The sequence below is a fragment of the Mustelus asterias genome, chromosome 16 (genome assembly GCF_964213995.1).
Source record: "Mustelus asterias chromosome 16, sMusAst1.hap1.1, whole genome shotgun sequence".
Classification (NCBI taxonomy): Eukaryota; Metazoa; Chordata; class Chondrichthyes; order Carcharhiniformes; family Triakidae; genus Mustelus; species Mustelus asterias.
Genome location: NC_135816.1, coordinates 62,613,227 through 62,638,497, shown reverse-complemented (window position 1 = coordinate 62,638,497; position 25,271 = coordinate 62,613,227). Strand labels below are relative to the sequence as shown.

General features: G+C 43.2%; 1 protein-coding gene and 1 pseudogene across 2 annotated transcripts in view; both read right to left on the bottom strand.

The window, feature by feature from the left end:
- Positions 1 to 25,271, bottom strand: part of dbn1 (drebrin 1) — a 197,441-nt gene that overhangs the window by 78,934 nt on the left and 93,236 nt on the right. The gene's annotated exons all lie outside the window — the stretch shown is intronic.
- On the bottom strand, positions 21,281 to 21,483 carry LOC144505711 (U2 spliceosomal RNA; annotated as a pseudogene).

Genomic DNA, 25,271 nt, shown 5'->3' with positions numbered 1-25,271 from the left:
AAACATTTATAGTTTGGATATAGTTTAACATGTCTTGTAAACACTAAGGGGTGGGTGGGGGGGGGTGATTTTACAAAAAAGATTCTAAGTGCTGAAGAGTGTACACAGTGTACTGGGAGATCCCCTATCACTCACGACCCCAGACATCACCCCCCCCACCCCCCACTCTCCGATCGCCACCCTGGCCGATTGGTCACCCCCCACCCCATGATCGCTGCCTTAGCCAACTGCACCCACCACCTCCCCCCAATCGCTGCCTTGGCTGATTGGCCCTCCCACTCTGCAGAGTTCCGCCTTTCCTTCTCCCCCCACCTTGGCTCCACCCCTCAGGCCCCGGCCATCATGCCTTGGCCCCTCAGGTCCCTCCCCCTCAGCCCCCACCACTTGGCACTGCCAGCGTGCTCAGTGGACAGTGCCAGGGTGCAAGGAGCACTATCTAGCACTGCCCTTGACCACTCAGGGGGCGTCAATGGCCTCCATTCCCATCATGTCTAGTCTCCATTGGTGGGGACTATACGTGATCATTGCCAGTGAGGACCTTGACCGGCGAGGGGTTAAGTCCAAGTGAGCCCAGACGATAGTGTCTGGGACTCACTAATGATATTTAAATTAGGTCATAAATATGTAAATTGGCTCTGAGTCGGAAAGCGGGTTTCGCTGGCAAAACAGGGCTGGTAACATTATGAGAGAGAAAAAAACAGGCGTGAACCCAACTTTTCACCTCTTGCCAACCTTACTGACTCGCCACCGTGACCGACTGGCAGGATGAGTCAGTAAGATTGCCCCCTAAGCATTTAGCATAAGAATTCAAACATTTTTAAAAGAAAAAACCTTTTTTGAAAAACAACCAGGGCAGTACATTAGCACTCTGACCTTTTATATGTGGCACTTGCCCATTTTATACTTCTTGTGAGGGTTTACCTGAAATGTGTTTTGGCCAGTCTTAACATGGATACTAATGAGTATCATCCAGAGCACAAAACTGCCTACAACAGAGTGCAGAACCAAAATTTCACTCAGACCTTAGCTGGCAGTTTATTCATTTAAGGGAATCAGCTTTGTATTTATTTGATATTCACATGTTCACACTTTCCAGCAGGGGCTGCTGGAGAGCAGTCAGGAATGGGAACCCTGGCTTAGATATGCCTCTCTAATGAAGGGGGACTGAGGACATCACTGTCACTACCACAACTCAAATCACCTTACTCAGCACAGACAGGGGACCAAAATTCAGATCAACCCGGTGCATATGACTCAGAGTCAGACCAGGCAGTGCACTCAGCATTTTTCCCCTACTAATCATGCTCTATCTGATTAAGTAACATAGAAAATAGGAGCAAGAGTAGGCCATTCAGCGCTTCAAGCCTGCTGCACCATTCAATACGGTCACGTCTGATTCGCTGGACAGGATTTTACAGCCTCACTCGGCCCAAGACCGGAAAATCCTGCCCGAGGTCAGCAGCCATTTCCGTTGTCCGCCCCTCGCCCGCTCTGATTCCGTGGCGGACGGGACAGTAGAATTCCAGCGTCAATCTCAAAGCCTGTGTTCTCCCCACATCCCTTATACCCCTTAACACCTTTAGAACCTAGAAATCTATCTATTTCCTTCTTAAATATATTCAGTTACTTGGCCTCCACAGCCTTCTGTGGTAGAGAATTCCACAGGTTCACCACCCTCTGAATAGAACGTAGAACAGTACAGCACAGAACAGGCCCTTTGGCCCACGATGTTGTGCCGAGCTTTATCTGAAACCAAGATCAAGCTATCCCTCTCCCTATCATCCTGGTGTGTTCCATGTGCCTATCCAATAACCGCTTAAATGTTCCTAAAGTGTCTGACTCCACTATCACTGCAGGCAGTCCATTCCACACCCCAAGCACTCTCTGCGTAAAGAACCTACCTCTGATATCCTTCCTGTATCTCCCACCACGAACCCTATAGTTATGCCCCCTTGTAATAGCTCCATCCACCCGAGGAAATAGTCTTTGAACGGTCACTCTATCTATCCCCTTCATCATTTTATAAACCTCTATTAAGTCTCCCCTCAGCCTCCTCCGCTCCAGAGAGAACAGCCCTAGCTCCCGAAACCTTTCCTCATAAGACCTACCCTCCAAACCAGGCAGCATCCTGGTAAATCTCCTCTGCACTCTTTCCAGCGCTTCCACATCCTTCTTATAGTGAGGTGACCAGAACTGCACACAATATTCCAAATGTGGTCTCACCAAGGTCCTGTACAGTTGCAGCATAACCCCACGGCTCTTAAACTCCAACCCCCTGTTAATAAAAGTTAACACACTATAGGCCTTCTTCACAGCTCTATCCACTTGAGTGGCAACCTTTAGAGATCTGTGGATATGAACCCCAAGATCTCTCTGTTCCTCCACAGTCTTCAGAACCCTACCTTTGACCCTGTAATCCACATTTAAATTAGTCCTACCAAAATGAATCACCTCACATTTATCAGGGTTAAACTCCATTTGCCATTTTTCAGCCCAGCTTTGCATCCTATCTATGTCTCTTTGCAGCCTACAACAGCCCTCCACCTCATCCACTACTCCACCAATCTTGGTGTCATCAGCAAATTTACTGATCCACCCTTCAGCCCCCTCCTCTAAGTCATTAGTAAAAGAATGAAGAGGTTTCTCGACATCTCCGTCCTAAATGGCCCTCTCGTATCCTGACACTGTAACCCCTTGTTCTAGAACTGCCAGCTAGAGGAAACAACGTCCCTGCATTCAGTCTGTCCATCCCTGTCAGGATTTTATACATTTGAATGGGACTCTCTTTTATTCTTCTAAACGCCAGTGAATAAAGGCACAGTTGACCGAATCGCTTCACATACACCAATTCCTGTCAGGAATCAGTATGGTAATCCTTTGCTGCACTCCCTCTCTGGCAAGTATATCCTTTCTTCGATAAAGAGACCAAAACAGCACACAATACTACTGGTGTGGTCTCAGCAAGGCCCTCTACAGGTGCAGTAAGACATCCTTGCTCCTCTATTCAAGTCCTCTTGCAATGAAGGTCAAAATATCATTTGCCTTCCTAACTGCTTGCTGTATCTGCATGCTTGATTTCGGTGACTAGTGTACTTAGTGTACCTAAGTCCCTTTGTATGTCAACAATTCCCAGTCAATCACTATTTAAATACTCTGCCATTCTGTTGTTCTGTCTGGAGTGGATAACTCACATTTATCTACAATATGCTGCATCTACCATGGATTTATTTCCCCACTCACTCAACTTGGCTAAATCACATTGAAGTCTCTTAACATCCTTCTCACTACTCACATTCCCACCAAGTTTTGTGTCGTCAGCAAACTTGGAAATATTACATTTGGTTCCCTCATCCAAATCATTAATGTATATTGTGAATAGCTGTGGCCCAGGCACTGATCCCTGTGGAGCCACACTACTCACTGTCTGCCAATTGGAAAAGACCCATTTATTCCTATTTGGGATTTGGGAGAAGTGGTGATGTTTTGGAATTGGGTTGGAGCAGAGTACCTGATAAAGGAATCCTAGAATCATACTCTACGGAGGAAGCCATTCAGTTAATAATGGAAAATAAGGAAACCGAGGATGAATTGAACAGATATTTTAGCCAGAACTCTTTGGCCTCCTCAGTGGGATTCTCGACAGAGAGAGGTGGCGCTGGTCCCACTGCTGTCAAAGGGATTTACCACTGAAGCTACTCTACACTGCCAGGAAACAAGTGACAGGGGTGCACTGCTGGTGGGACCAGGGAATCCGCAACCAGCTAACAGCTGGAGAATTCTGACCTTTGCATCTGTTTCACTGCAGATGTGCAAATAAAGTCCCAGAAATAATTGTGAATTAGGAGGTGAAAGCGGGGGAAGGGGGTCCCCAAGTCTTGATAGAATTCATCCTAGAGGCTTAAAAGAAATGGCTGCTGAGATAGTAGATACATTTTTTTAATTTTCAAAATTTCCTAGATTTTGGAAAGGTCCCATCAGACTGGAAAATAATGAATGTGACTCTGCTATTCATAAGATGGGAGCGACAGAAAGCAGGAAACTACAGACCAATTAGCTTACCATCTGTCATAGGGAAAATGCTAGAATCTATTATTAAGGAGGATAGAATGGGCACTAAAAAAATCTCAATGCAATCAGGCAGAGTCAACATGGTTTTGAAAAAGGGAAATCATATTTGAATAATTTATTGGACTTCTTTGAGGAAGTAATAAGCAACATTAAGGGGAACATGTGGATATACTGTACATAGATTTCCAGAAAGCATTTGACAAAGTGTCACATCAAAGGTTACTTTGCAAAATAAGAACTCATAATGTAGGGGGTAACTTATAAGCATGGACTGGGAATTGGTTAGTTAACAGGGAACAGAGAGTCCACATATTTGAGTCATTTTTAGGTTGGCAAGATGTGGTGAGTGGAGTGTCAAAGGGGATCAGTGCTGGATTCCAACTATTTATAAATTATTTCAATAATTTGGATGAAAGGCCCAAATGTATGGTTGCTAAATTTGAGGTAGGAAAGTAAGTTGTGAAGCAGACACTAGAGGCAGCATTTTCTAGTCCCTCGGCAGTGTGTTTTCCAGCAGCAGAGGCATTGGCCGCTGAAGGGATCTTCCGGCCCTGCTGGTGTTTACGATGTTTGTGCGTGGTTTGCCCGTCCTGCTGCCTTTGGCTGAACTGGAAGATCCTGATGGCAGGAAGGGTCTGAAAATTCCACCCGAGGAGCCCGTAAAGGGTCATAGGTAAGTGAATGGGCAATATGAAGCATAATGTGGGAAAATGTCAACTTGTCCACTTTGGTAGGGTGAATAGAAAATCAGCACATTATTTAAATGAAAAGAGATTGCAGACTCTGAGGTACAGAGGGATCTGGGTGTCTTGGTACATGATCACAGAAAGTTAGTATGCAGGCACAGCAAGTGATTGGAATGTCAAATAGAATGTTGTCATTTATAGCAAGGGGAATGGAATATAAAAGTAGGAATGCTTTGCTGCAGTTAGACTGAGCATTGTTGAGACCACATCTGGTCTATTGTGGACAGTTTTGGTCTCCTTATTTAAGAAAGGATATAGATGCATTAAAATCAGTTGTCTTGACCGACACTGGAATGGGGATGTTGTCTTATGAGGGAAGGTTGGACAGGCTAGGCCTATATTCATTGAAGTTTTGAAGATTGAGACGTGATCTTATTGAAATACATAAGATCCTGAGAGGACTTGTCAGGGTAGATACTGGGAGGATGGCTCCCCTTATGGAGGAAATTAGAACTCGGGGACAGAATTAAAAATAAGGGGTCTCCCATTTAAGACAGAGATGAGGAGAATTATTTTCTCTCAGACCATTGTGAGTCTTTGGAACTCTCTTCCCTAGAGAGTGTTGAAGGGAGGGTCATTGACTATTTTTAAGGCAGAGGTAGGTAGATTCTTAACTAACAAAGAATATCGGGATGTGGAGTTGAGGCCACAATCAGATCAGCCATGATCTTATTGAATGATGAAGCAGGCTTGAGGGGCCAAATGGCCTACTCTTGCTCCAAAGTCATATGTTATCATGCCTGTGACAGTTTTCTTTTAAAGAGCAATTCAATTACTCCCACTGCATTGCTCGCTTACCCATAGCTCTGCAAGTGTTTCCATTCCAAATATATATCCAATACCATTTTAACAGTAAATATTGAATCCGCTTCCACCACCCTCACAGGCAGTTAATTCTCTAGATCAGTGGATCAAAACCTGTGGGCTGCAGACTACTAGTGGTCCACGAGGGTACTGCAGGTGGTCAGTGGGAGAAAAAAATAGTATAATTACATGAACCCCATATGTATCATCATCGATGTTACACTATTATTTGCAATGAGATTGGTCAAAATGTGTAGGAGTTAGCGCAAATGGGGCTTGAGTGATGTTAGGCCAACATAGTGGGGTTGTTATGCATGTAAGAGCAGTGGCTCTGTGAGCAACATTCATACACTGCAGCACCCATAGGGAGATGTTAGCAGCATAGAAAATACCTGCTGATCTCATGACCATTTGAGGAAGCGGTAAAACAGTTAATTTTATCAAGCCCCATCTACTGAATGTACGAATATTTGCAGCTCTATGTGACGAGATGGGCAGTGATCATCATCAACTATTTCTGTACACAGAGGTCCGCTCTCCCGAGGAAAGGTACTGGCATGTCATTTTGAATTGCATGATGAAGTGAGAATTCTTTCGCTTGACTCAAAGTTTGAACTCTTACAACACTTCTGTGATTTTTAGTAGCTTGCCAAATTGGCATTTAATGCAGATATTTTTGATCGTTAAATAGTACCAATCTGAGTCTTCAGGGGAAATCAGTGACAGTTTTTCATGTGCAGGACAAAATAGAAGCGATGATCAAGAAAATAAAGATGTGGGCCAAATGACTTGATAAGTCAAATTATGACTCATTTGTGAATCTGTTAGATCTTTTGGCCACGGTAGAAATGCAGTTTCCAAATCCCTTTGCAAGTCTTGATGATGACAACCTTGCAAGCCTGACCTCGAGAGACCAAGACAGCCTTGTGGAACTGTCCTGTGACAGTACTTTAATGTTGGATTTTTCCCAGAACTACCTGACTGACTTTTGGCTTAAAGTTGTTTTGGAATATCAGGGCTGCACAACAAGACAGTAAAGTTTCTGATGCCTTTTCCTACAACCCACCTTTGTGAAACTGGATTTTCAGAGCTTGTCACATTGAAGACCAAATATCGGAATAAAGTTACTGTTGACCCAGATCTCTGATTGAGACTGTCATTCCTGGAAACTGACATCCAGCATTTGATGTCCGTGAAACAATATCAGCCTTCTCACTGGCATTATCAGTTTCCACTAGTAGACCTACTGCAAGTAAATGTGCTGTGACAAATGCAATTTGTGTGCATCATAAATTATTAGAAATAGCTGCGTTTTTAATACCCGTTGATATGTAAGTTTTTGATTCCCGTCAGCCATAAGCTATGTAAAAAATGTCAGAGTTGCTTGCAGATACCTAGGCGGTCCCCCATTCAAGGGTACACATGCCTGATTGAGGGCACCGGCATTGGAAAGCGGCTGGGGGCAGCTTTTGCTGCCAACTCCCTGGGGAAGACCCATTGCTGGACTCTCAACTGCATGAGTTATACAAAAGGTGTCATGCCTTCCCAGAGAGAGGTGGCAAAGGGCTCTCACTGGCTCTCCTACCACACAATGAGGCCACTATTGTCACCACAAGATTACACCCATTCTTAAAGCCAAAAATTAAGCACAGTATTCCAACTGTGACCTAATAAATGATTAAATAACGCTAGCTCACCTTGCCTCTAAAGCCAAAGAGCTTTTTGAACAGCCTTGTCAACTTGTTCTGGCACCTTCAAAGATTTATGTACATACAATCTGTCTTCTGTACCCCATTTAAAATTATATCATTTCATTTATATTGCTTTGTTTCAATCTTCCTCCAAAAGTGCATCACTTTACACCTCTCTGCATTAAATTGCACCTGCAGTGCATCTGTCCAACCAGACTGGCCCTGTCCTTCTTAAATCTGCTAATATTTCCTTCCCTGTCTACTACATTTACAAGTTTTGTGTCATCTAGAAAATTTGAAATTATGACTCCTGTAACCAAGTCCAGGTTATTACTATATATCAAAAAGAGCATAATGCCATAATATCAACCGCTGGAGTTGAATCACTGAATACCTAGAATCATAGAATCCCTAGTGGAGAAGGAAGCCATTTGAACCATCGAGTCTGCACCAACCACAATCCCACCCAGGCCCTATCCCCGTAACTCCACTTATTTACTCTGTTAGTCCCCCTGACACTAAGGAACAATTTATCACGGTCAATTCACCGAACCTGCACATCTTTGGACTGTGGGATGAAACTGGAGCACCCGGAGGAAACCCATGCAGACATGGGGAGAATGTGCAAACTCCACACAGTCATCTGAGGCCGAAATTTAACCCGGGTCCCTGGCACTGTGAGGCAGCAGTGTTAACCACTGTGCCACTGTGCCACCATGCCACCCCATATAATTTAATTTATATCGCTACAAAGATGAACAGTTGTTTTCCAGACTGGAGGAAATAGAAAGCAAATAAAAACTTTCAATATAAATAAAATTTGAGCTACATGGGTTGCATGTATGCATGTGGGTAGGATTTACAACTCTGGTTGAACATATTCCTGGTAACATATATGACCTCCAGTCAACTCATCTAATCAAATAACAATTTCCCCATCTCTAATAGTTTTATAACCAATAAACAAGTATTTAAAGAAACTGAAAAACTTTTTTAATGACCCTATGATTTTCCCCTTGGTTTACCGCTTTTCCACATTTCTCCCTTCACTGCATCCTAGATCCCCCCACATATAGGTTTCTCTCCTCATGGCATCACAGACTCTGGTTACAGATTTCTCCCCTCAATGTACTTTATTCTGACATAGATGTATCTCCCACTATGTCCCAGCTAGATCCCTATGTTTACACAACCCTCCAACCTAAATCACAGAATTCCACATGTGCATTGACTAATTCAATTATAGCCTCATACTTAAACAGGTCTTTTGCTAAATTTCACACTGAAAAAGAACATTCTGCCAACAAGTATATGCAATTGGAATGTTATCAGCTATGAAATTATTGCATTCCACCTCATTACCAAGATGTCAATACAATTCTGCGTATATACAATATTCCCTTAAAACTGTTCCACAAAATTTGCACAAGAGTTTACAAAATGGTTGTCAGTGTTTAGATCAACCATTGCTACATTGTGTAGGAGGATTACAGGCCCGCAGCATGATGAATGAAAGGCTGTTTTCAGGACATTTAATTCTGTCACTCACTGTAACTGAAGCAGTTTAAAAAGCAATTGTTCATTTAATGAATGTTCAGTGTATACTTTCATGGTGCATGTATATTGTGTTGACAGAATCTGGTTATACTTATTTTACTGAAGGAAAAGAACACTTCCATGTGGGAACGTGGCAACAGTCTTCACTAATTATGTCGGATCAAATTTTACAAAAATAAAATAAAAAGACTGCCAAAGGGACTAAAATTCTCCAGAATGTCACTGGCCTCAGTCTGTACTTTACATTTCACAAGAATCATGACTGTAGTGGGGATGGATGGGCAGGAGTGAATTCTCCTTAAGAAAACATAAACCTAATACAGGATAACTGCAATTTAATAATTAATTATCTAACAGTCCTAATATAAGCACTCAAACTACAGACATGCCTCCTGTTCAATATTGATCAGGAAGATTAAACCTCCTGTTGTGACATAAAATATGGACATCCAGTTAATGCAGACTTTGTCTCACCACAGACTCCAGGAAACAAGTACAGCTTTGGAGTCAGGCTAAGCATAATGAGCTTTACAGGAGAGATTCTTACCAAAAAACAGCAGCGTGTTGGTTCCTCCATGTTTCTCTCTATACTTTGTTATAAAAGAATAGCTGAGCCATCATGTGGTTTGGGGGGGGGGGGGGATCGGACCCGTTATCCCCCCACTTTCCCCTCAATGTCGGAACATTCCCCCGACCCACCACCAAATGGCCATCACCAGCACTCGTCCCCCACCAAATGGCCATCACCAGCACTCGTCCCCCATCAAATGGCCATCACTGGCATCCCAAGGTCCTGCATCCACTTCCGCCCACCACATATAAATGAATCCCCCTCAAATGATGCTTTCACTGCGGTTTGCCCATGGCACTGCCTCTGGCATTGATTGCCACTGCCAGGTAGGCATAGTGCCAACTTGGTAGTGCCAACCTGTGTCGGAGCAGTGTCAGAGGTCATTACCAGGCCACTGCCTGGCCATGTCCGTCTCCCTTGGGGGCTTTTACACCCCCGGGGGGGATCCCCACAAGAGGTTCACATCTGGGTGAACCTGTTGTAAACCGTGCTGACGTGACGTCCCGTCGGCATGGTTTGAAAATACGGTGGGGGCTCAATATCTGGCAGGAGGTGATGTTTAATAGGGGCACCATTATGGGCATGAACTTGATTACATTGCCGGTGAGGTGCGGCCAAAATCCAAAATTGCGATCTCGCAACTCTTCCTGGTTTCGCTGGATCTTGAACCGTCCGCTGGCATTCCCGCGAACGGCGAACATGGGTTCAAGATCCCGCCCATAGTGTTTCGAACAGGACAATGGAAACTATAACATGAAACACTCCAGACAACCTTTCCATATTGAAAAGGAAGGGAGCATGTATGAGCACAGTTGTCCTCTCACTTCCAGTTTACTCCTGCATTTCCAAACTCAACCATGAATTTCACAATGTCACTTGAATTCCAGTCCAGACAAGGGTGTCAAACCTTCAACATTGAAGATTGAGGTTTCACTGGCCAGCTGTAATTATATCAGTGGAGACGGAGCACATGTGTGCTCTTCAATATACTTCAATATAACTGGGCTACCTACTGCACTTAAACTTGCCTATGAAATACAACTAATAGTATTTCTAGTAAGACCATAAGACCATAAGACATAGGAGCGGAAGTAAGGCCATTCGGCCCATCGAGTCCACTCCACCATTCAATCATGGTTGATTTCAACTCCATTTACCCGCTCTCTCCCCATAGCCCTTAATTCCTCGAGAAATCAAGAATTTATCAATTTCTGTCTTGAAGACGCTCAACGTCTCGGCCTCCACAGCCCTCTGTGGCAATGAATTCCACAGACCCACCACTCTCTGGCTGAAGTTTCTAAAGACCTGTAAAATAAATTACTTCATGGGGTTGTTTCTCAACAGTTTGTCAATACTGCAGTGATTGCACTTCACTTCCAGACAGATCAATATCTTTACAGTGATTATGTTTTCCGATTGCTTGATTCTTTTATCCTTCAGTCAGCAAATCCTTCCACTACTTCACACTATTCTTCAAGGGGAGATTGTGAAGACAAAAAAATATGATTCTCAAATCTCTGGTGATAGCAGCTGCAAGAAAGCATCTTGTTTAGGATAGTAGAGGACTTCAGTTTAGTTGGGTTGCGGAAATTCGGCTGCTCAGTTGATTTTTCCTTTCACAGCTACATTTATACCGGAATGTTTCTCCTGCTTACCAAGTCTTCGTAAGAAGTCTCACAACACCAGGTTAAAGTCCAACAGGTTTATTTGGTAGCAAATACCATAAGCTTTCGGAGCACAGCTCCTTCGTCAGATGGAGTGGATATCTGCTCTCAAACAGTGCACAGACACAGAAATCAAATTACAGAATACTGATTAGAATGCAAATCTCTACAGCCAGCCAGGTCTTAAATGTACAGACAATGTGGGTGGAGGGAGCATTCAACACAGGTTAAAGAGATGTGTTTATTGTATATGGAGACAATACACATCTCTTTAACCTGTGTTGAATGCTCCCTCCACCCACATTGTCTGTACATTTAAGACCTGGCTGGCTGTAGAGATTTGCATTCTAATCAGTATTCTGTAATTTGATTTCAGTGTCTGTTTGCACTGTTTGAGAACAGATATCCACTCCATCTGATGAAGGAGCTGTGCTCCGAAAGCTTATGGTATTTGCTACCAAATAAACCTGTTGGACTTTAACCTGGTGTTGTGAGACTTCTTACTGTGCCTATCCCAGTCCAACGCCGGCATCTCCACATCATGACTACCAAGTCTTCCCCAGCCGAAAACATATCATAATAAAAACACTGAAAACTCTGCTCTCTGTAAGCATAAAGCAGCCAAGAGTCAGGTCCTTGTACCTTTGCAGACTCTTTTTCTCCCTTTCTGCAAGCCCTTGTGCATTGACAAACTGTTGAGAAACAACCGCATAGAGCAATTTATTTTACATGTCTTTGGAAACTACTAGAGAGCTCTAATTGCATTTCATAACAAGTTTAAGTACAGTAGGTAGCCCAGTTATATTGAAGTGTTTGGATCCGAATGTGTGTATCTGCCTCATCAAGGTATTGAATGCAGAATGTTTTAGGTTCACGTTCTTCTGCTCACAAAGACACAGAAGAACACAGATGTGCTCCGGTTGGTTTGATACTCATTCCAAGTTTTGAACTGGCGTTAGCCAACTCTGACCAGATGGAATTACTCAATGTGCTAATCGTCAAGAGGATATTAATCAGGATTCTCTCACACAGCTAGAAATAGCTAGCCAGCCTTTCTAGTCCATTGGTTTTGTTTGTGGCAAGTCTTCCATCCAGTTTAGTTTTACATGTGTTGGAACTAAGGGTGCTGTCAGCACACCCTCTCTGTGTAGTTTGCATGGTGGTTGTCTAGTGCACTGGTTTATGGAATAGTAATGCTTTAGAATGATGAGTCTGGAGATTAATTGAAAGATCCATAATAAAGACGTGACATCCACAGATCAATACCTGAACAGGTATTGACAGGATTTGATTCAATGATGCAAGGAAACAATGTGACAGGTAGGAATCAACTGCATAGAATCTTTGTAATAATAATATCAAAGCTCAACAAATCTAGAGGCGGAAGGCCCTGTTTATTGTTCTTTGTGGAATTATAGGAACAGTGGCGTCTGGAATGGAAATCTCATGTGGCCAATAGATATCCAGAGCAAGCTTGTCAGGGTTACTCAGGTTGATGACGGGATGCTCCTTTTTACTGGTGTTCCTGATTTTGAGCTTTAGCAAGTCTCGCCAGTTGCCTCCAAGCCTAGAGCCATTAAGTATAATATAAAAGTCTGCAGGAGTAGAGCAGCAAACAGAATCCAAATGTAGAGAGCAGCATGACAGAAAGTGTGGGTCAATTTTAACCCTCCAAAAATGGATGAGTTTGGATCGGGTGGAATGTTAAAACACTAAAGTTTCGAACACAAACTCAGTTTGCCTCAAATCCATGTAATTCGGAGGCCTGACAGGGAGTAGGCAATCAACATAAATAACCACCCCTAGGAGACAGACTACTGTACTGAATTCGATATTTCAATGAAGTTGTGGACCTCAGATATTTAAATTCATGTTAAAATCAACACTGGCCCATTGAATTTCCCAAGCCGAGGGAAACCCAACATGTGAAGGGAGCCGATCGAACAGGTAAGTGCCTTTCCAGCATGTCTGTGGGCTAGGAGGACCCTGCTCCCAACCCCCAGCCCACCAGACAAGCCTGTGGGTGTTTGCCCTGCCATCAACTATTTCATTCCTTCTCTCAGCATCAGCCCTTCCTCACCCACACGATCCAATCTCTAATCCCGAGTCGGTATCTCCCATCCTCTGGTCTTTCAGATTTCCACCCCACCCCTTCTGCAAACCCTGACACAGGCTGCTAATTCCCTCACAGCCTGCCAGCCTATCTCAATCTGGCTATGTTCAAGAAATGGATATAAAACATGCAAATGATGTTGTGTTGTTAAATTTGATAGACCTTAATGAAAAAGTGTTCTTACGAGTTTCCTGGCTGAATGCAAAGCTGTATTCTTCATCCCACTGCTCCCCAGTCCCTCTCGATAAGTATCAAGACCCTTATGCTTAGTTGCTGTTTTCTCCTCCCTCTTCCATAAGTGTCGAGAAATGCCCAGAGAAATATTCATATCAGAAGCCCAGTGTGAAACACACCATGGAAACAAACAGATCCCGTACCTATACAGTTTTTTTTAAGAAAGCCACCTCATCATTATGAGAAGCTCAATATAGCAGCCATTGTCATAATGCAATGTCCGAAGCACAGTAGCACTTGAGGTGCAAAGAGTTTATCAGCCATACAGTTTAAGCCTACCTTAACTGGAAGCTATTAGAAACCTGGTGACTGACAACACTCGTTGGAGAGTTTTTTTTACTGAAGTACAGATTGGAGATGTCTCTTCCCTATACAATTCTAAATGTTCCTATAAAAATCCATGGGAGGTGTTAACACAAGGATGTTTGAGGCCACACAACATGATAAGTGGAATCAGGAACTGGAATTTTAAAGAATTATGGATATATCTACTGAAACAATCTCTGTAACTGGAGAAATCCATCCTTCGTTCCATTTTGGAGTGACAGGTAGTTATGGATAAGCAGCCAGGAACAGTTTCCGTTGAGAGTTCAAGTTTAACCTATGCACCCTGCAAAATGTCACTCACTGTAGAATTATAGAGATGCAGGAGATAACACCCCTTTCAGACACCCACACACTGCTTCCATAGTGCTAAAAATAACCTGTAACTGCCTATTTTCACTGCTCCACGCAAAATAGTGCTGTTAACTGGAAATCCGTGTACCTAATGCAATCTCAGCCTCATTCACTCACTGAGATTTGACTAGAAACCAACTCACCATTTAACTCTGAGCATTCCTCATCTGTCATTTACTCCTTAACCTGCCACTTAGCCTGTCACCAATGATCCCTCAAAACATTTTTTGTTCTTTATGACCTGTTCATTTCTATGTACAGCAACTGGATTTGACAACTTGTGTGTGACCTACGTGGTATCTTTCGGGTTGCTCCTTGGTCCTTCACAGCTTACAGAATAAATTGTCTGCCACCTCTACTGCTGCTTGTTCAGAAAGCTTCCAAATAACCATCATCCTTTGTCAACCATTTCCTGCTCAGGGGTCAGATTTACACATTCTAAAACGGGGCCACAACTTGTTGGATGGGCTTTAAAAATAGCAGGTGGGACCGAACTCTGGACACCAGCAATTTTTCTCAGTGTGGGATAATGGGGCTAATTGGCAGTCCACAAGCTGCTGACTCGATGTTACACGCACCATTGTGGAAGAGGGAATTTCAAAACTACCATAATTTGATGAAGGAGGACAGGCAATCTAAATCACATCAACTCCAAGGCACGTGAACCAGGGGTGAACTATGATTTGGGGATGGGAACTGAATGAAAGCTTCAGCTCAGCAATCTGTTTGGTTGTTTCTAAGCTTTGACAGATTGTTGAGCTTCTGGCTGTGTTCAAAGGCTATAATAGATTTTGCCCACCAGGGTTGCCAAGACAGTTGTTCAGTGGAAAATCATTATGAATCTTTGGCTACCCACCAACCCATCTCCTGTGCACTTCTCCCTTCTCCCCTCCTTCCCATTTCAGAGACAGGGACAGACAATTATCAAGGTGCCCAGGTTAAAATATTGTTTCATTAAAATATACATGATTCTTTAATATTCCAGTTCCTGATTTCACTTGTCATGTTGCGTAGCCTCAAACCCCTCCATTTGCTGCTACATTGGCCCACTTCTGGAGATGAGTATGAGGTCTCCCTAACACTTACCTCCTACACCCCTCACCCGCCATATTCCCCTATACCTCCCCTCACATACCTCCTTCAACTCTCTCACTCCATCACCCCACAAGATGGAAGCTGAAGGCTTCCATCTTCATGAATAAGAAATTCTTGAGCCCAATGCCCTTTTTGTAAACTGGGAGGGTAAAAGGAGCTAAAGCGATGGGTTTAAGGAGGCAGATGGCCGTAAAGAAAAATTGTTGCAGGTTATTTACCTTAGAGTATCTACCTGGCTTGGCAGGGGTAGTGATGCTTGTGATCTAGTCAGTTGTGGTGATGTATGGTAAAACCATTTGGGCCCAAGGCAGAGAGGATGTGGGCCACAAGAGTGGAGCTACTGTGCTGGGAGACAGTTAAGGTTTTGTTAAGGTCACCAATATCAAAGATGGAGTTGAGATAGTGGCTGAACAAATCAACAGCTTTAGAAGGTATTATAATGAACAGAGGGCCAAAGGATAACTAGCTGCAATAACTAGCTGCAATAAAGTAAATGTGCATTCCAGGGCTGAATGCAAAAGGTAGAAGAGAAGGTGTATAGACGCTATGGGTTGGGGAGGGATACAAGGAAAAGGCCAGAAATGACTTCATCTGATTGGGATCATAAGTAAAGAGGTCATGGAAGATGGCAATGTTGAGGGGTCACAATGAATAGGGGACTGTGAAGTTTGAAGTACATAACCAATGAGTTCTGAGAGAGCACAAGAGGAGTTGAGATTGAGGCTCAATGTTCTTCTGAGGATGGAATCATCAGTTATTTTGGAGGCTATGTGATGAAAGGATAAAGGATATCTCGGTAAAACTTGGGTGGAGCTTGGGATATGCGAAATAATGAAAATCATAAAGGAGATTAATTGGTGGATAGCATTAACATCTTGAAGGAGGAGAAAGTGGACCGGTGGGAGTAATCAAAGTCTGACTTGCAGATAAGGTTCATGCACTCACCATCCAAATAAATGTATTATTGATTTTTGGTTGATCATTAACATAATCTTATTAATTTGTGCTCAAATAACCTTACTAATTTCTGCTCAAAGTTATAACATGCCAAATCCTCATAATTGTTCAGTTCCTCTCCTGAGTAAGACTGTGGTGATTTTGATAAAGGCACCTCCCTCAGTAACTCTTTCAATTCCCACTGAGTCAATCTAACCTCTAACAGCATGGAATTTTCCCTGCAGGCTTCAGGACCCCATCGTTAGGCTTAAAAGTGGGTCAGACGCCCATACTGCTTCTATCAATCATAGTGATTTTCCCCACAGTGTCCGATTAATGGGTAGACAGTGGGTTCATTATCCAATTAAGGATGGCAGGTGGGTTCTGGAAGTTGGAAAGCCAATCAATTTTCCAGCTTGGACCAGCAAGCTGCGATGGCAGGTAAGCATGGGAGAGGGCACTTTAAAATGGAAAGAGAGAGGGAAAGACAAGTCCCAGTACAGGGAAGCCTGTGACTGCTGCTGCAGCTAGGTAAGTAGGAAGGGACTCTAGGTTTACCTGGAGCGTTGGGTCCCCCAGTCTGCAGTCGGGAGGCCAACTCCTGACAGTCAAACTGACCCTATTGCATCTGGGAACCTGGAAGCTGACTGGAAAATTCTAGTCAGTCTCCTTTAATTGGCCTTAAGTGGCTCTTAATTACTTGGATTGCCTGCCCACCACATGCAGGTGGGTAACCTTGCTGACCTCACATCCTATCTTTACAAAAATGTCCAGGCAGCAGGATGGAGTTAGGGAACTCTCATGCCGGATAGCAGGGCTATTTTTAGCCCCTTCGCATAAGAACTAGGAGCAGGAGTAGGCCATCTGGCCCCTCGAGCCTGCTCCGCCATTCAATAAGATCATGGCTGATCTTTTTGTGGACTCAGCTCCACTTACCCGCCCGCTCACCATAACCCCTAATTCCTTTACTGTTCAAAAATTTATCTAGCCTTGCCTTAAAAACATTCAATGAGGTAGCCTCAACTGCTTCACTGGACAGGGAATTCCACAGATTCACAACCCTTTGTGTGAAGAAGTTCCTCCTCAACTCAGTCCTAAATCTGCTTCCCCTTATTTTGAGGCTATGCCCCCAAGTTCTAGTTTCACCCGCCAGTGGAAACAACTTCCCTGCTTCTATCTTATCTATTCCCTTCATAATCTTGTATGTTTCTATGAGATCTCCCCTCATTCTTCTGAATTCCAATGAGTATAGCCCCAGTCTACTCAGTCTCTCCTCATAAGCCAACCCTCTCAACTCAGGAATCAACCTAGTGAAACTCCTCTGCACCACCTCCAGTGCCAGTATATCCTTTCTCAAGTAAGGAGACCAAAACTGTACACAGTACTCCAGGTGTGGCCTCACCAGCACCTTATACAGCTGCAACATAACCTCGCTGTTTTTAAACTCCATCCCTCGAGCAATAAAGGACAAAATTCCATTTGCCTTCTTAATTACCTGCTGTACCTGCAAACCAACTCCTTGAGATTCCTGCAAAAGGACACCCAGGTTCCTCTACACAGCAGCATGCTGCAATTTTTTACCATTTAAATAATAGACCTCACATTTACCAACATTGTACTCCATCTGCCGGACCGTCGCCCACTCACTTAGACTATCTATATCCCTTTGCAGACTTCCGGCATCCTCTGCACACTTTGCTCTGCCACTGATCTTAGTGTCATCTGCGAATTTTGACACACTACACTTGGTCTCCAACTCCAAATCATCTATGTAAATTGTAAACAATTGCAGTCCCAACACTGATCCCTGAGGCACACCACTAGTCACTGATCGCCAAGCAGAAAAACACCCAATTATCCCATCTCTTTGCTTTCTGTTAATAAACTAATCCTCTATTCATGCTAATACATTACCTGTTACACCGTGCACCTTTATCTTACGTAGCAGCCTTTGGTGCGGCACCTTGTCATAAGCCTTCTGGAAATCCAGATATACCACATCCACAGGTTCCCCATTGTCCACTGCACATGTAATGTTCTCAAAAAATTCCACCAAATTAGTCAAACATGACTTTCCCTTCATAAACCCATGCTGCGTCTTACCAATGGGACAATTTATATCCAGATGTCTCGCTATTTCTTCCTTGATGATAGATTCAAGCATCTCCAATCCCTGACCTGATGGGGGATAAAAATCAAGCCTTATACAAATCTGTTCACATTCAAACTTTACAACAATCCTTCTTCTCCTTTTGCTTTATGTTTACATCCTTCATTCCCTCTGTGTTGATCTGTTACTGAAGTCTCAGTTATCCATATTAGATGTGAAAAAGAATCTAGTGTACAATCCAGCATTTTCTCCTCTTGTTTACTGAGAAATGTTGGCTGTCCTGGTCATGGGCAGCTGACAAAAATACTGTTTTCTTTGCAATTTTTTTTTATCACCCACTATTTCCCAGCACAACACTTTCTTCATAAATCCAGAATCCTTAAGCGATTGAAAAGAGTACATTAACTACATGAAAGTAGAATCAGATTAACGTAAAGCTGCAGGACATTATACTTGGACAGACGCACTAATGAGACATCCCCCAGGCCCCCCAGAAGGTTAAACGGTACATGCCATTCTCACCGCACAAGCTACATTGTACATGGGTTGGAAGCCCATTACCTAATCACGCAAGAATCCCTTTGTGTGAAGGAATGGAAAACAAAGGGAATAATAAAATGACATGAAAAAGTCCCAGCCACTGCAATGTATGCAGCTGAAACAACTCAGCATTCCTCAGTGGAGTGCAGATTATATTCCAAATCTCATTCCACACAAACACCATTTCTCAATCCAGATCTCTACTAAATTCACAAATATTTGAGCTTTTATAAAGGGACACCACCACCCTGTAAAGTGATTTAGTTCACTGTTTTCAAACAGACATGATATATTCTCTTGTTAATCTTAAAATGACTCTCAATACTGTAGTGATTGAATGTACTAGATGGGGTGGTTTTGAGCCACAGAACCCTGAAAGGTCCAAGGTTTGGTTGATAGTTTATGCCGAGTATGCCAATGATAGTGGAGGTACTGTTATTAACTCCATGCTCTTGATCACTATCTAGTGACCATTGTTGGGAAATGCATTTGTTTCAAAAAGTTGAGATCAGGGTCAAATTAGATTCAGTGAGTCCTTTCAAGGCCAAATAACCTGTTGAGGTTCACGTGAAGAGTGGATATTGGGTTGAAATGCTGGCAAGCTGTCTGTATCATAACACCATACTTCAAGCAATGTCTTTTGAAGGGGAGAAATTGTTAAACTATTCCTTTCAAATTTACATTACAGGAATTTGTAGTGCAAAAATAGACCATTTGGCCCAACTGATTAGTACTAGTGTTCATATTCCCGTATGAATTTCCTTTTCATCTGTGGAAATGGTCATCAAGGATTACCCCAGGTGCAAACTAGGTTTTCCAACACACTGCAAGCTGAGATTCCATCTGGAAAAGAGTCTAAAGAATTAGGCAATGTTTCTTATTATCAGAACTGAATGTCAGGTTCTAACTGTAATCTGGCAGCAAAGGGTGAAAACTCAGACCCACCAATTTTAGACTTGCTTGTGCAAAAGCTTTTTGTCAATATTTCCTAATTCAATATCCTCCTAATCTCGAGAAGGTGGTGGCGAGCCGACTTCTTAAACCCTGCAATTCATATGGTGTAGGTACATTCACAGGGGGGCAGTTCCTGGAATTTGACCCAGTGAAAGTGAAGGAATGTTGTTAGGATGGAGTGTGATTTGGTGGGAAGTTTGAAAGTGGTGGTGCTTTCATCTATCTGGTGCCCTTGCCCTTCTCAATGGTCAAGCTTGGCAGGTTTGGAATGTGATGTGAAGGAGCCTTGGTGAGTTGCTGTAGTGCATCTTGTAGATGGTACACACTGCTGCCACTGTGCATTGGTGGTGTTGGAGAGAGTGAATATTTAGGGTGGTAGAAGGGGTGTCATCAAGCAGACTGCTTTGTCCGAGGTAGTGTTGAATTACTTGAATGTTTTGGAGATGGAAGCATCTGAGTCAGTAGGGCATATTCCATCGCATTCTTGAGTTGTGCCTTGTGGATGGTAGGCACGTTTGGGGAGTCAGGAGGTAAGTTACTCGCCACAGAATTCCCAGCCTCTGAGTTGCTCTTGTAGCCACAGTATTTAGATGGCTAAAAGGTCAGTGGGAAGCCTGCCTACTGGAAGAAGATGCAACAACCTTGAGAAGACCTGGGTTCTCATATCTTAAGTCAGTTCAGACAAAAGGACAACACACAAGATACTAGGATTCTATCATATCCTGTGACCACAGAAAAGAAGGCTGAAAGTTGGCGGCACGATTTCCATCCCTCAGAGACAAGAAATCCCGCCTCAGAGAGCTGCCAACCAATCAGATGGGCAGTACCTCTGTAGTCCCTGTAGTGCCAGGCCGGAGCAATGACCACTGTTTGAACTACAGGCAATTCCAATGGAGATTGTCACCAGAGCCAGACACCAAGGTAAGTGGGAGGTATTTCACTGGGGTCAGACTGGCAGGCCCCAGTGGGAGGGAAGGTGGGAGGGGGAATACGGGGTTCCCTCTATTTGCCCGACTCCAGCGGTGCAGCTAAAGTTCTTGGGCTACCTGCTTGGCATGGGCCTTCCCCTGCTATGGATAAAATAGTGGGATGAGACCCGTAAGTGATCAACAATGGGCCTAAGGGTGGGTGGGTCACCCAATGCTTCCACTGTCCCACATAAAATTTCATACAGGTCAGAGGCAGATGGGGGGCAATCCAGCCTTGCACTGGATTTTATGAGCATCACCCCCACCTTCAAATGCGTCAGTGTGAGAACATAAAATTCAGCTTATGGCAGCACCTTGCTGTCCTGTATGAGGTTAGAGGGCAAATACCCAGGCCAATCTCAAAAGCACCATCACTCCAGCAAGTTCTTGATCAGAAGTCTCCCTCAAAAGTATATATATATATTTTTTATACTTTTCCAATTCAATCAAATCAAATCCAATTCAAAGTCTCAACAAGTTGAGACATTTCAGATCCAGGCTGACAAGACAGGGCGAGCGACCAAATCACCCTGTCCTGGGCCTGATCTACATGAGCCAAGTTGATTGGAGGAGCAAAGCAACACCTCCTCCAAGACTTGAGCTCATTTGCATCTTAGCCAAAAGGCCGAGATGCAGCTTTTAAAAATTGCTTCATATGAAACATATGAAGCTTCAATGTAACCCAATGACCTCAACCAAGTGCAGCATCCAATCCATACTACACTTGATCTTAGCCAAAAGGCCGAGAAGCAAAAGTATATATATTTTTAAAATACTTTTCCAATTCAATCAAATCAAATCCAATTCAGAGTCTCAACAAGTTGAGACATTTCAGATCCAGGCTGACAAGACAGGACGGGAGACCAAAACCACCCTGTCCTGGGCCTGATCTACATGAGTCAAGCTGATTGGAGAAGGGGGAGGATCCTCCTCCAAGACTTGAGCTCATTTGCATCTTAGCCAAAAGGCCGAGATGCCGCTTTTAAAAATTGCTTCATATGACACATACGAAGCCCCAGCGCAACCCAATGACCTCAACCAAGTGCAGGCGATCCATACCACACTTGATCTCAGCCAAAAGGCCGAGAAGCGATTAATATACTTTTGCTTGCTGCGAGAAGCAAAAGTATATTACTCTTTATATTTATACTTTTACTTTAACATGCCTCTTCTGGTCACAGGACATGGCAGAATTCTAGAATCATGTGTGCTATCCCTTTACCTGAAGCTGACTTAAACTACAAAGGTGTGAGGCCCCAGAGCATGGTTCCTCGAGGCTGCTGCAACTCATTTTTGCTTGAGTTTATCCTTTCTATTACCTTTCTATTCTAGAATATCTTTCTATTAGGTATGAGCTTGTCTGCACATGATAGCAGTACTTTCATTTATTCGTTATCAAAATGGACCTATAACTTCCATCTAAGCTAACCACACTACTTATCCAAATCTACCTTTAACTGTTACAATGATTAGTTACATCAATGCCAGTTGCTTTTTGTTCTGTTTTTGTATATATTATTGCTCACGGAACCTGTTCTGTGTATTCAGCTAGTCTTCTCCCTCTCCTTTTTCTCTTCTTCCATGATAGCTCTCTACATTAGTTAATACATAAGGCAACCTGCTTCACCCAGGACTTTTCTGCTGCTTATCACAATCAATCTCAGTTCAAACTGTTGCTGGAATGTGGTGTTCTCCAATTCCAATTGTGGTATTTTTTACTGTAAGTGTACCTGGTTCAAGCTACTGCTTGGCATGAAATCCAGGAAATCCCATCCCCCAAAACACCATTGCAAAGAACAGCAGGTGGGAGATGCAATTCTGAAGATGGCATACCTGTCCCACGTTGTGTTAACATGTTATTATAATCAGGCAGCTTTTACTTCAGGCTTTTCCTGCCTAGTTGATGCTTTGTAACTACAACACTGAGAAAATGACTTTGTTATTAAGAACTTCCATCTCACTGTAGAGGCTTCAGGCTAATCCACAAACAACAATCTGCCCTGAAAACTCTGCTCATATTTTGACAGCTGTGACAAATTCCATCAAACAATTTAAAATAATCAACTACATTCTAAATAAAAGAACCCACAACATTCTAAAAAAAAGTCAATTTGCCCTTTCTCCCAATATTAATGGATTAACCGTTCATTTTTGAGATTGTTTACTGACCACCAACAAATGGGTGAAAACATCATCATCGCCCACCTTCATTGGTGGAGGTAATGAGATCAGGAAGAGGAGGAAACTTAATGGAATTAGGATCTGTCCCAAATTCCTTGACACTCCACCCGGTTTATGCTCATTTATAATTTTCTGAGCACCAACTTTTTTCCAGCCAGCGTAAGCTCAGCTAAACACAAACTTGTTCTATGCTGATTTGCCTTTCTCCTATTCTTGTGTAAGTTTGTTTTGATTAATGACCAGTTCTTCTTGGCAGCAAGCAGCTTGCAGTTCTGAAATATTCCTAGATGGATTTTGTGAAGTAGAAGACAGCAGATATTGCGCAATGTGCTAATATCCCTGACGGCTCAATGGATTGGAGAATGGTCTATGACATGAATAATTTATATGTTCTGACAAGGAACTTCGGCAAAATCCATTAATTTTGGACATGATCGACGAACATGGACATAATCCATGTTTCATCTCACTCCTCCCTTCAGGATCTGTACTAACAAAATGAAAGGACTGTTGACAGCAATAGCTTACAATCCACAGAATGCTCTGGCACATACTGCTGCATCAACACAACAAGATAAGAGAAACTGAACCAGATGTACCACACTCAGTGCTTCAGTAAACATCATATGCATTTTAACGCAGGTTTTAAAAATGTTTTTTTAAATTCTCGGGCATTTGTGATGGTGTACCAAGAGGCTTCAAGGTCGTCAGATTTCTGAATTTATTTATATACACAAATGTTGGGGGATTTTGTCAGACCGACAAGGGTCTCACCTACTGGTTGGAGAACCAGTGAAGAAACCCCACCAATTCTGTGGGGCAGAATCAAGTGTCCTTCAGTCACTCAGTTTGCTGCTGTTGGGCCTTTCTGCATTTGAGGTCCCTGGAAAGCAACTCATTAAGCTCCCAATGCCTGTGGGAGTGATGACTGCTGCCAGCATCGCACATACCCGAAGCCCAGGATTGTGGAGATACTCCAGGCCGCAGGTCAGTGAAGGCGAGTGGAGGTTATGAGAGTGGGCAAAAAGGAGCTCAGAGGCAAGTGTAAGGGGAGTAGCTTTCAGCAGCGATCGTCTACCCTATGGCAGGTCCTTCAGTTGGACACAATGCCCAATAACAAGGTACACCCCTCGTGAGACCACTGGCAAACACAACAGGTTTTGCTGGGCAGCCTTCTGTTGGTGCAAAAGAATGAGGAAATTGTGGTGGGCACAGATATTACTGGTGTCAATTGGTTCATTAAGCTTAATTAACATCCTGCCATAGGCAGCTAGAAAACCTGCCACAGTGTCTTCCTCCCGCAGAATTAACCAGGGGAGGTTTTCCTGCCATCGGAAAACTGATGCAGGGCCTATCCCACAATTAAGCTGCCAGAGTTCCTGCCGTGATGGATTGCATAAAATCCAGTCTGTTTTTCCAATTGTCTAATCATTTCTACAATGATAGTGCTGTTTTTCATGTTGGCAGCTAATTTTATTTCATGCAAGTTAGGACAGGAGTCTATCTCTGGGAACGAGTCAATACTTGTAGCAAGTTGCAAAGGTTGGACGACCACTGTTTAGTAGTCTACAAAAATCATAGGAATGCAAATCCTATCTACATATAAACTCCCTTTAAATTCAGGTTAATGAAGTACGAAAAGCAATTTTGCTATAATGATAGTGGGGGAGGAGGGTTTGAAAATTCCATCCAGATTAAACATAAGAAATAGGAACAGCAGTAAGCTATACACTACACAGGCGCCCACACACCTCCCACCCACTACCCGCCCCCCCCACCTCCCCCCGCAGCACAACAACCCCTGAGCCTGCTCTGACATTCAATAAGATTATGACTCATCTTGGCTTTAACTCCACTTTCCTACCTGTGCCCTATAACTATTGACTACCATAGAGTTCAAGAATCTGTCTATATTCAATAACTCAACCTTCACAGCTCTCTAGTGTAGCAAATTCCAAAGATTAATGACCTTCAGAAAGAAGGAATTCCATTTCATTTCCATCTTAAATGTGTGACTGTTTATTTTGAAACCGTGGCCTCTAGTTCAAGATTCCTCCATAATGAGAAACATCAACCCTGTCAAAAATGCTCAGAATAATAAGATCACCTCTCTTTCTTCTAAACTTCAATAATAGGCCCAAGCTACAAAATCATTCCTTATAGGACAATCCATTTATCCTCGGAATCAACTTAGTGAACCTTCTCTGACCTACCTCCAATGAAAGTATATCCCGCTTTAAGTAAGGAGCCACATGTTATGACGAACCACAAAGGCCACAATAGATCTACCCATGGCCTTCGTGGGGGACAAGCTGCCTTACTGAGCGAGTGGAGACTCGCCCAATGGGAAGCAGACAGCAG